The 11,665-nt window shown below is 41.9% G+C and overlaps 1 protein-coding gene across 2 annotated transcripts in view; it reads right to left on the reverse strand.

Moving 5' to 3' along the window:
* CAP2 (cyclase associated actin cytoskeleton regulatory protein 2) overlaps nt 1-11,074 on the reverse strand; it is a 99,611-nt gene extending 88,537 nt beyond the window's left edge. The window contains exon 1 of one of the 2 annotated variants that reach the window (XM_030552454.1): nt 10,797-11,074. The gene's annotated coding sequence lies outside the window, so the exon portion shown is untranslated. The other variant, XM_030552455.1, reaches the window with a different exon arrangement.
* Nucleotides 11,075-11,665: the final 591 nt, after the last annotated feature.

Raw genomic sequence — 11,665 nt, forward strand, 5'->3', positions numbered from 1 at the left:
TAGCTGGCATCATCGCAACATTAGAAAAACCATCTCCACTCTCTTCCCCAGTAAATTTGTTATATTTTAAGGGATGGGTTTCCAAAAGTGATCTCTATTTTTACATCTCCAAATGACAGGTACAAATGACTGTCAGTGCAATTTTGGTTACTTGCACAGCCTGATGTCACCTGCAAATTAGGCACTTGGATATCCTAGTGACTGAAATATAGTTGTAAATAATTGTTGGCATAAGGTTGTGCCTGCAGTCATTTGTACCTGCTATTTACAGATACAATATGGAACGCAGTTAAGTCTGGACTAAAAGTTGGATTGTGAATGTACATTCTCTCCTTGGATTTCCTAGATCTTTCCAATCATTGTATATACTGTGGTAAGATTCTGTCTTGGTTGTTTTTACTAATAACTATACAGCTTCAATTCAAGAAACAAAGAAGGTCTTGTATTTGCTTCTTTAAGATCTGACCTCTCATCAGTTATGTTGTCTTCTTTCTCTTCTAAAAGTACATGAAGTGAACAAATCAAATAAACAGCTAGCTTTCAAAGCATGGAACCCCTCCTCCTTCATCATTTACTTAACAGATTTCATGCACACATGCTCCATTTAAGGTTGTGAACATTTTATTCTAGCAAGTGACATCCAGGGTATGCGTATGTTATTTCCTAATAAACATAATCGCTAAAAGTGTTAATCCCTCAGAGATACCACATGTGTAATATTAGATTCCAATAAACTATGTATTATTAAACTACCCTAGCAACCAGAACAAAATTTGCAAAATTAAATATGCTTATTCAGTGAGTGGGGTGGTCATAAACATTCCAAAAATTGTTTGTTTTTTAACATACCGAGTATTTTGTCTGAATGAAATAAGATAGAAGGCACCATGAGAGATTCCACAATGTGCAAGATTTTATGAAAACATAAGAACTTTTTTTTAAAATGAGTATTGTTTACCCCTAAAAAAAACTACAGACTCTCTTCCTTCCACATTCTACACAAATCTCATGTGCTAAGGTCTAAAAGTGAAGTTGTAAAATACTCTAAAGTGCGGTTGGGCTGACTCATCATCTTGAAATAAGGACCATCTACAGTCTACAGACAACTATCTGATGTAAAAAACACAGCTTTCTTTTTCTTCCTAGTAAAGACATAGCCTACCTGAGCCTGGAAAAAGCCTGGAACAATATCTCTGAAAGGTGCTCACTAGGGTGTTAACTCAGATGCCCAATGATGATAATTAAATACCAATGCTATTAATTATTTCATGCATGTAAGAAAGGAGAGGGGATCATGGACCTGCACAATTTACTGTGATATCTCATTTTGGTGTCACGAGTGCATGGTGTTGGCGCGGGGTCACCATTTATTTTTAATCGAAGCCCAAGGAGCCTAGCACAGCCTATGGAGACATGGGCAGAGCATATTTTATAGGCAGACCTTAAAACAGAATCACTATTCCTTCCACTACCCCCATCTGACCTCCATCTACAAATATACTTATGTGTATAACCTAGGAAAGAACAAAACTGCAGAATAACTTCTCTTGACATGCTTCACCTCAAATATTTGCCAACCTAGCAGACAAAGAAAGAGCAGCACAAATGGGCCTGCTCCTGCCATCATTCTGTATGGCTGATGGGAGAAAATCATATTGCTTTGTCTCAAGTAGAAACAAGCTATAATGAGTCCATGAGAGTAAGCAGCACAGTGACTTAAGAAAATAAAAAAATGAAAAAATATGACGACAATCAGAAGAGCAAAGATTCCAATTTTGAACAGAAGAAAGGTTGTCCTCTCTTAAGTGTAGTTTTACTCTGAAAAGTAACTGTAAAAATAGTATCATAGGGTATCATAGGGTTCCATGTTTAGTGGGGCTTTTTGATTCCTTACTATATTCACTCAGTTTAAAATTACAAAGATTTTTTTCCCCCTAGCTGCCAGCCTCTTCAAAATCAGCCTGGGATCTGAAAGTCAAGCTGGGTCCTTTCTTTCTCACATATTTCCACCACACTACAGATAGTGCAGGGCAAATTCTGCCCTCAGTTGTTTCTGTGCAACCTCATGAGATGCAATTTGGAAGTTTTGTTACTAAATCCCTTACACTGCTTGGAGAAATCACTATCATAGTCTTCAAATTATAGTGGCCCATGTAGCATTTGCTCTCTGATAAGATGGAACTGCACTACAAACTATACAAAAATCAAGCCTCCAATATTCTAAAAAGGTAGCATCTTAAAGCCAACCACAAAGGTATTACAGGTTTAGAGTAGTATGTAGCAATCTATATCAGGAAGGCTTGTTTCATCTGCTAGCTAAGAAAGCAGTACAGCATATACTAAGTTAGGAGAAACATGCCAACATGTTCCTGGAATTCTTCTCAAACTGGAGAAGCATCCAATCATAGTTTAACTGTCATAAAACATAGCCAATGTAACCTGAAATGCAAATAATAGCTACTTTCCCCTGTAATTGACATGTAACCTCCTTTAAATTGTTACAGGTGTGTTGGCATTTCCTGGTGAGGAACCCAAATCTTTGCTACTCCCCACACTCAGGTTGTTCATAAAATGAGACCCCACTGTGCCAGCCAATGGCTTATCATTTTAGGGATTAATTCCCAGTCGGGAGGGGAGGGAAGGGGAGAGGAAGAATGGGACTAATTAAGTGCAGCAGAACCTATTTAGTTTCATCACCTTAAAAGGGGTGGGAGGGAAGAGGAGTAGGAGGAAGAAAAGGAAAAAGAGTATTTGTGGTGAGTTTGCTCCATCATAAAGCATAAATGGCAGGAGGAGACAAAATGGGAATTTCTCTCATAGAAGACGGTGTGATAAGAACAGTGTGTTTGCCAACAGCTCACATATGGCATGTTAGAGAAACAGAAGTGCTACCTTGTATGGTTAGTATTTTGTTTTTATGTTAACTCCATGGAAAGAATGTAGCTAGAGACATGCCAAATTAATGTCAATTTAGATTAAACAAGAATCTCTGCAATAAAACCCTACCTAGAAAGAGGGTAACTTTGTACTCAAACCTGAGTCTTTGGTGAGCTTTCTTCTCATTTTGTTCTTAGCCCTGCTGCAGGTTGTTTTACGAACAGTGCTACTAAGTGTAGAGGAGAGCTGTCTGTTCTAAATATTTTAAAAAAAAATTAATGCAATGCTTTTGCATTTTTATGGCAAAAAAAAATCAAAATGCTAACATTTTGATTAGCTTTAACTGCCTTGGAAAAAACTAGGCAAAAAGTGTTCATGGGAGGGGCGAGGTTGGCTGGTTAAAATTTGAAATGGAAAAAATTGTCAGTGTTTGAAGCTTTTGACTGGTTCTAGTATGGTACAAAGTATAAAGGAACTTTCATATCTGTCTCTTGATGGATACAGATGATGGAAACTGATGTTCTATTAATAAAAAAAAAGGGTCCTTTTAGTATAATATTCTAGGCATACAGGATGGTATCCAAAGGTTTTTTTTCCTGTGAGCTACACTCTTCAGGTACAGTGTTAAGTCTTAAAAGCCTTTTTATCAGAAGAGACCTCTATGGAGAAGGGAAAATCCTGACCTTTCCTTGTTTTCGCCTGCTTATCCCCAAGCTTTTTTCCTTTGTTTGACTTCATAGAGTTGGTATGCAAATTGACTAGCACTGCAGAGCCTACCTACTGTGTGTTTGGTTTTTCTGTCACTCTTCCTCTTTCCTGTGTTTTGTCCAATAGACTAAAGTTTAAAAAAAAAATTCAAGAGGACAGTGTGGCATTTTATATTTTGACTATTTTATATTGGGAGAGCTTGCATTTAAAAAAAAATCCCATCCAGCAAAACAGAGACTAAGATTAGAAACACATCTTAAATTTCTTATCATATCCCAATTTAGTCTCATATAATTACAGGTAAGCAATAGCACATGCCAGGATAATTATTCAAGAATCTGTGTATGCACACACTGAGTGTGCTGAGGTCTTTGAAATATTTTACTGATTGACATTTTTGAATACAGTATGTGCATATATATTTAGTATACCTTGAAATAGCAGTTCATTCTCTAATTACACATGAATATCCAGTTTTAAAAAAACAAAAAACACTCCCATCAATAGCTGAATAATTCTTAATGCTTTATCAATGGTGATGACAAAGAAAAGTTCATTATTTAATCATCTATTCTAGCAATCAAGGATTGCTAATTTGATGGAGTTAAAATAACCAAGGCAACCCATTTCCTAGTACACCCTCAATCACTTATGCTTCCTTTTACGTCACTGTGTTCCCAGTCCTCTCCTTATCTTTTGTCTGGCTTTACTTGCGTCTCTTCATGACAACGGAGTGTAAGATTTTAAGCATTTTTCCCATCAATAGATGTACTGTGTTCTTAGGCACCCATTTGCCATCTATTAGCACAATACTTTTCAAGTAATCAAGCATTCTATAGGGCTTGCAAGCCACTTAATTACATGCCACAAGTCTGATTACTGTATGCAAACAAACTTCACTGCTGAACTTGAGAATATACTGCATGTGGCCAAAGATGTTGGAGCTGGTGAAGTATGGCAACCTCACCCAATAAGATTGAATGGTAAAATCCTTAACTAAATTAGAATTCTATCTAAGTTGTGCTTTTAAAACACATTTGTTCTATTTAAAAGAGTATGCTCCCCAATGCAAAGAAGCTGCCAGTGTTTCACTTCTTTGACCAGCCAGAATTATGGTAACTTACAACAACAAAAAATCATGGCAGGAAAGAAGACAATAGTCTCTAGGCAAAACTTCCAGAACTGGCAACCATTAAGTTGCTGTTACTACCACTTAGGGCAAACTTGATCGTTTCTCTATAGTATTCCCAAACTCTTGAGAATGTCCACACTCTGCCAAATCCTGCATTCCTCATTCAATTTTGTTTTATTCAGACAAAATGTGCTGTCAATGGGTAATCTTTTCATCACATTCTCCCACTCAAATCTGAGTGAGTGAGTGTTACTCCAGATTTAAGAGAAACCAGGCAGGAATCCTCCTGCAAGTTCAGGAGGTATGTAGGGACGAGTAAGTAGTTACTCTGCTGCTATTAATACTGCACTCCATGGGCTGTATCAACTGTGGCTTCACAATGCCTGATTCAACTCCCACTAAAGTCAGTGGAAAGACTCCAATTCTCTTCTAAGAGATTTACATAAAGTTCTAAGTGAGGCCTGTGGCATACTAACTGACCACACTCTCTTAGCTCACTTTCGACCACACTCTCTTAGCCCACTTTCCACCACACCCAAATCCTCTTTCATGCTACCACAGAGAAACATACCATGGATTTGTGGAGCACTCCTCTGTACTGCCCCTGCTCTCCTAGTACTTAAGGATGGGGAAGGAACCTTTCTGCAAAATGAGGTAGAATAACATCATCTGAAACTGACTTAATGAGAATTGGTCCATTTCTGTAAGAGAGCTAGGGTAGACCCCTGGGCTGCCTGCCGGTGGCGGCGCGCTGATACTAGTGGATTGAGAAAGGAGGATGGAAAACAGTTACCATGTATATACTATATGATCCAATAAATTTCACAATCAGAAAATGAGGACAGTTCAGCCAATCATAATTATAAAATCCATCACTCATGGACCACATTAAGTCTGAACATTATAAGCAGAGGAAGCACTTCATTCAATATGGGAATGTAGCCTCTTCTGGTGTGACATATAGCATTAGTCTAACAACTCACAGGAGTTTAGAACAAGTGAAGAATACTGCCAAATCCTGTTTAAACTACAAAAGAAATGGCAGTTGTAGGAATGTCTGGAATAGGGCTAGGACAAGGTGGGTACCATTATTACTCTTGCAAAAAGCGCTGATTGATCACAAGTAATCAGGTCCTTTTTTCATGTCTCATTCCAAAGACAAAGGCTCTAATACCACTGTGTCTCCAGAACTATGCTGGGGCATGTGTTCACTTCTGACACAGAATGAAGAGTGCCACCTACTGAATTACCAACAACATTTCTTATAGCACCTTGGTTTCTATCTGAAGAGCTTCCCTTTTAATAGTGACCAAGCTCAACCTTATTCCATTTTTGAGAACTATACTGAGGGTGACAGAGTTGTACACAACTTATCCCCTGTCAGAGTTTCAATATGTGGAATTATTGACTCCAGAAGACCAAGTTAGTCCTGATTAGGTCTTGTTTAATTTGACCATTTGTACAGTTAACCTCTTCTAACATGGCTGTTCTGATGACATGAAATCTTCATATGGTTGAATTGTTCTTTTCCCTAAATCACTGGTGGTTAGGTGCAGAATGTGTCAAATCATTGATTGTCTTGCTTCAGAAAAGTAGCACATTAATATGTAGTTACACTGATGGAAAAACTGAACTGAAATATTACAAATCGTATGCTGTAATAGGATTTGAACTCACTGCCTTGGAACTAAATCAGATACTTTAACCAATTATGTAGTTGGCCACTTATCTACCTTTTAACTAGGCCACAAACCTTATTCATCAAACCAGTGATTTCTAATGCACAGTAGTACCTGCACATCAGGCTTTTATAATTAGTACTCCTGCCTGTTCTGGCCAGCCTTTCTTGAGATGCTGAAGACCACCAGCCACCACTAGCTCAACACCTCACAACAGTGGGTCACTCTCGTGTATGTGTGTTAACACTTGATGGAACGTCCTCCTGCAACCATAAGACTGAAGTCTTCAGCAGCCCAAGTGCCACTGTAAGGGTATGTCTACGCTACCCGCCGGATCGGCAGACAGCGATCGCTCCAGCAGGAATTGATTTATCACATCTAGTCTAGATGCAATAAATTGATCCCTGAGTGCTCTCCCATCGACTCCTGTACTCCACCGCCGCAAGAGGCGCAAGTGGAGTCAATGGGGGAGCAGCAGCAGTCGACTCACTGCAGTGACTAGGTCTAAGTACGTCAACTTCAGCTACGTTATTCATGTAGTTGCGTAACTTAGATTGACCACCCCCCTCCGGTGTAGATCAGGCCTAAATTAATATGTATAGATGAATTAGAGATACATGCAAAGACTTAGCGCCTGAACAAGCTCTCACTGATATCTATAGGAGCAGGGGCAGTGCAAGGAAGTTTCACGCCCTAGTCGAAACTTCCACCTTGTGCCCCCCAGCCCTGCGGCAGCTCCACCCTGAGGCGCTCCCCCTCGCAGCAGCTCCCCCCCTCGGGAGCCGTGCAGCACCTCCCCACCCCAGCTCACTTCTGCTCCAGAAGCCGTGCTGTCGCGCCCGTCGCCAGGCTCGTGCCACGTGCACTAAGCAGAGCTCTGCCCAGCCGCTGGCGCCACCGCCAGCAATAAGAAGAATCACATGGGATGGAGCAGCCGCTGCGCTGGGAGGGAGAGGGAGTCTGAGCTGCCGGCAGGCAGCCAAGGGGTTCCCCTGGGTCAGCGCACTGCCAGCAGCCCAACCCCCTGGGCTGCCTGCCGGCGGCGGCGCACTGATCCAGGGGAACCCCTGGGCTGCCTGCCGGCGGCGGCGCACTGATCCAGGGGAACCCCTGGGCTGCCTGCCGGTGGTGGCACGCTGACCCAGGGGAACCTCTGAGCTGCCTGCTGGCGGCTCAAACTCCCTCTCCCTCCCAGCACAGCGGCTGCTGAAACTCTTTAAAAATAAATTGGGGGTGCTGCTTTTTGGCACCCCCAAATCTTGGCACCCTAGGCAACTGCCTAGTTGGCCTAAATGGTAGCACCAGCCCTGTATAGGAGTCTGACTGGGCCCTTAGTCTGATAAGCTATTACCAGTTTTCCAAAAGATTTGGGAACTCTTGGCATAGACAAGACAGCTTTGGTTACCATTCATGGGAATTTATAACTGTTAAGTTAGCTATACAAAATAACTTGCCTTTTGCATTCCAAATACAAGAGAAACATCTAGAATTAAGAGGAAAGAATTTTTAAAAATTGAATAATGCAGCCAAACAGAGTCTCTTCCTTAGTTTGTTATAAGATCTACGTGCCTGAAAACTTAGTGCAAATCAGGGTTAATTTACTGTCTTGTTGCCTAATAAATGTGAGAAGTAAAGGAATTTTCCCAATTTTTACTATAAAAGTGTCTTACTAAGACACACCTACTAAATTTATTTATTTATTTATTTTTGCATATGATTTTTAGGGCAATGAAGTCTGTGCAAAAGCACAATGACCATTCCATTAAAGGTACTTGGTATGCCAGCATTTTTCCTCTATGGATCTCAAAGCATTTTACTAAGGTGGGTAAATGTCCTTATTCCTTAAAGAGTGTAAACTGAAGTACAGCAAAATTAAATGACTTGCATCAAGTCACACTAAAAGCCAGTGGTAAAGCCAGGAACAAAATATGGGTCTCCCGACTTCCAGTCATCCTGCCCACTCCACTGGGCCATATTCTTTCTCCAGTGTATGATAATTTAGGGTAAAATCCCAGATTCCCATGAAATATAGTCCTGTATAGATGGTAATTTTAGTGTTCTATCAGGATTTTCAGTATTACTCTTGCAAGAGAGATTTAGGTGAGTTACAGTTTGGAATGTGGAAGTCTGATATGAACATAGGTAAACAAATATTTCTTTGTTTATACTTTAGTTAATATAGGATCTTAATATACCAAGATCACTCACCATTAGCTATAGGACTGAGGATACTAAGCATTTTTTTTCACTGAAGTATTTGCCATTGTCTACAATGGATGACTAAGCCATGTAATGTGTTAGACCTACTGTAGTAAATAACGCACACCTTTTTCATTTTTATTTAACAGAGAAAACATATTTTATTCATTACACTTGGAGTTCTGCCTGTGCATCATCTAGATCTGAGCAGTGCTCACTTTCTTGAGGGAGAAGAGGTTGATGAATCACAGAAATATTCTAAGGACCTTGTAACATTTAATTACAACAAAGATCTATAATGTCATATTATTCTACATAACCTTGCTTCCCTACAGAAAAAGCACTGTTCATAGTATTACATTGTTTAAAAGCTTCCCCTGTTCTCCCCCACTTTCAATTTTGTTATGAAATTCTTGTTTTAAAGTTTATAGTGTTAAACAAAAGCTAAAGGAAACTTTATTGTTCTGTGAGCTGTAAACAAAAGAAAAACATGCTTCAATATGTCTGAGGCATAAAAATTAGGATGTGAAAATATTCACTTTGCTAATGTATTATGCAATAATGACATCTTTGAGAAACAGTATTTAACAACTTGCAATTTTGTGGGGTGGTTCTAACTGCCCCCATCATCTACAATATACTTTTAAAAATACCACTCACTCCTTGAAATATAAATGGTTTCCAGATAATGATTTCATAGAACAATGAAGCATGGTACCCACTGAACCAAATATCACTTTTGTCTTTATATCCTGCAGCATTTTTAAAAAACACAGTAGTCCGCTTTTTTAAACAACTGTTAATATAGCTGCCTCTAGATCAATGTTTAAAGAAAAAAATATATGCTATCATTGTATTAGTAGAACACATTTAGATAATGGAACTTCAGAAGTCATTTTTTCAAAAGTCCTTTAATTTTTTTTTACTGATTATAATTAAATTTGGTCTGATTTAATATAAGCCATTAGTTATGTTCATCTATTGCAAACATATGGCTCTAAATTCCCAGTCATTAAAAAAATACATTTATTTTATAGTCTTTCAGGTGGGCTCATGATCAGTTCTACTCTGCTATTGTGCAAAATTAATCTGTTGAGAGTATTCCTTTAAAATGTTCATTTTTTTCAAAATGCAAGGTGTAGGCTTTGAGTTCCTTGATTCTTCTCTCTTGACCTCCCCCCCACCTTCCTCCTTTGGTTTTATAGCATCCTTATAAGTAGAATCTCTCTGTTACATGTCCTCCCTTTCCATAGTATAGCCTAAATTGCTCTTTAACCCTTTGCTTCCCAAGCAGCTATACCTGTAGGCTAATCACTAACCTAAATCTCTTGCTACCAAAAATTTTGCTTCTGTGGCTCTAGGTGTTCTCTGGCACATTTTAAGCCTAGCCCCCATCAAACAGCCCTGGCTCCTGAGCAAAACTAGCTAATCTTAGTCTTGCACTGACCGATTTAGCAGGGCATCACTTGACACTATCAGAACTAAATGAACAACCAGACGGTTTCCGATAATCTCTTAGAAAGACAGGGTGATGCGCGTGTGGGGTTTCTAATCCAGCAAACCTTATGGCTATCTACCCTCAACAAGTCAAATCCTGCAGTGCTGCTCTCAGGGGCTGTCACACACCTTCCCCCCTCCTCCTCTGCTGAATACGAGGTTGAAAAGCAGAGTATGCCGGTACAGCTGTAATAATACAAGCCCTGGTTCTGTGGAGGCGCTTCTCTGGTGCTGCGTGCAGCTGTCAGCCTGGCTTCATTGGGGGTGGGGGGGGTGATGTTGGGGCTTTTTGGGGGCTGAGCCGAAAGTTGCAGAGCGGGCCCGGGCCCTGGCCAGCAGCAGGCCACCGCCCCAGAGCATGTGGGGGAGGCAGCACCAGTGTGCAGAGCTGACCCAGATACAGGAGGCAAAGGCAGCTCTGTCGCTATGCAGCCCCGCCCCCGAAGCCCGCAAGGGCAGCAGCGCTTGGGGATCATGGCCCAATAAACCCCCTATCTCACCCCTCAGCACCCCCCCCTTCCCCCAAGACGTCCTCTGCAGGCAGCAGCCGCTTGGCAACGCAGGGCCCCTCGGCAGCCTCGCGCGCGTACACACACATACCGCGCCACTCCGGATCGCCCCGCAAGGCTGCCCCCACCCCAGCCCTCCTGCGGCACCTCCACAGCGGGCTCCCCCCGGCCCGCCGCGGGCTGCTCTGGAATTACCTGGCTGGAGGAGCCCCCTGCTCGCGTGCTCGCTGCGGGGACAGTCCCTGGCCGCGGCCGCCGCCTCCCTCCCCTCCGGGGGAGCTGGTGTCAGTCAGGCCGGCAGAGAGACACGCGCCGCGGCTTCCGGGAGCGCCAAATAAAGCCAAGTCCAGCAAGAGAGAGATGGAGAAAGACAGCACAGGGGGTGAGGGGCTGTGTGAAAATGGAGAGGGAACGAGAGCTGCCTCTCAGCAGCTCCACCAACCGCCCTGTGTAACAGGCGGAGAGGAAATGGAAATCTTAGCACATCGCTAGGGAGCCGGCAGCCTGGGAGGAGGCTGGGGAAAGTGGGCTCACTGAGGCCAAGGGGAAAGACAGCAGGTGGGGTGGGGGGAGTAATGGAGCAGGCGTAGGACGCAAGGATCTGGGGTAATACCTTGTCCTTGGTGAAAAGCTGGGCAAGAGAAAAGGAAATCTACTCTGGCTGGCTACCCAGGGCAGCCCTGTCTGGTCTTCCCTCTCTAATATGGAGACAGGGCGAGTGTGAGGTAATAATACCTTTTATTGGACCAACTTCTGTTGGTGAGACAAGAAGCAAGCTTTGGAGCTCTTCTTCAAGTGGAGAAAAATGCTCTCTGGAGTGCCAGAGTTTGTCTCTTCTCTCCCTCCAACTGAAGTTGGTCCAATATAAGATGTCACCTCGCTTACCTTGTCTCTCTCATATCCTGGGACCAGCATGGGTGACTGTAACAACACTGCAGGTTTACTGAGATACACGGCCAGGACAGTGCCTTTTATTGTCTCTCAAACTTAAAGGCAGGTTCAATCCAGGTAGAATTCCGCTGAAGTCAATGGAATTAGGCGTGGTCTATGCTAGAAGAGTTATA

The sequence above is a fragment of the Gopherus evgoodei genome, chromosome 2, assembly GCF_007399415.2.
Source record: "Gopherus evgoodei ecotype Sinaloan lineage chromosome 2, rGopEvg1_v1.p, whole genome shotgun sequence".
NCBI classification, from domain to species: Eukaryota; Metazoa; Chordata; order Testudines; family Testudinidae; genus Gopherus; species Gopherus evgoodei.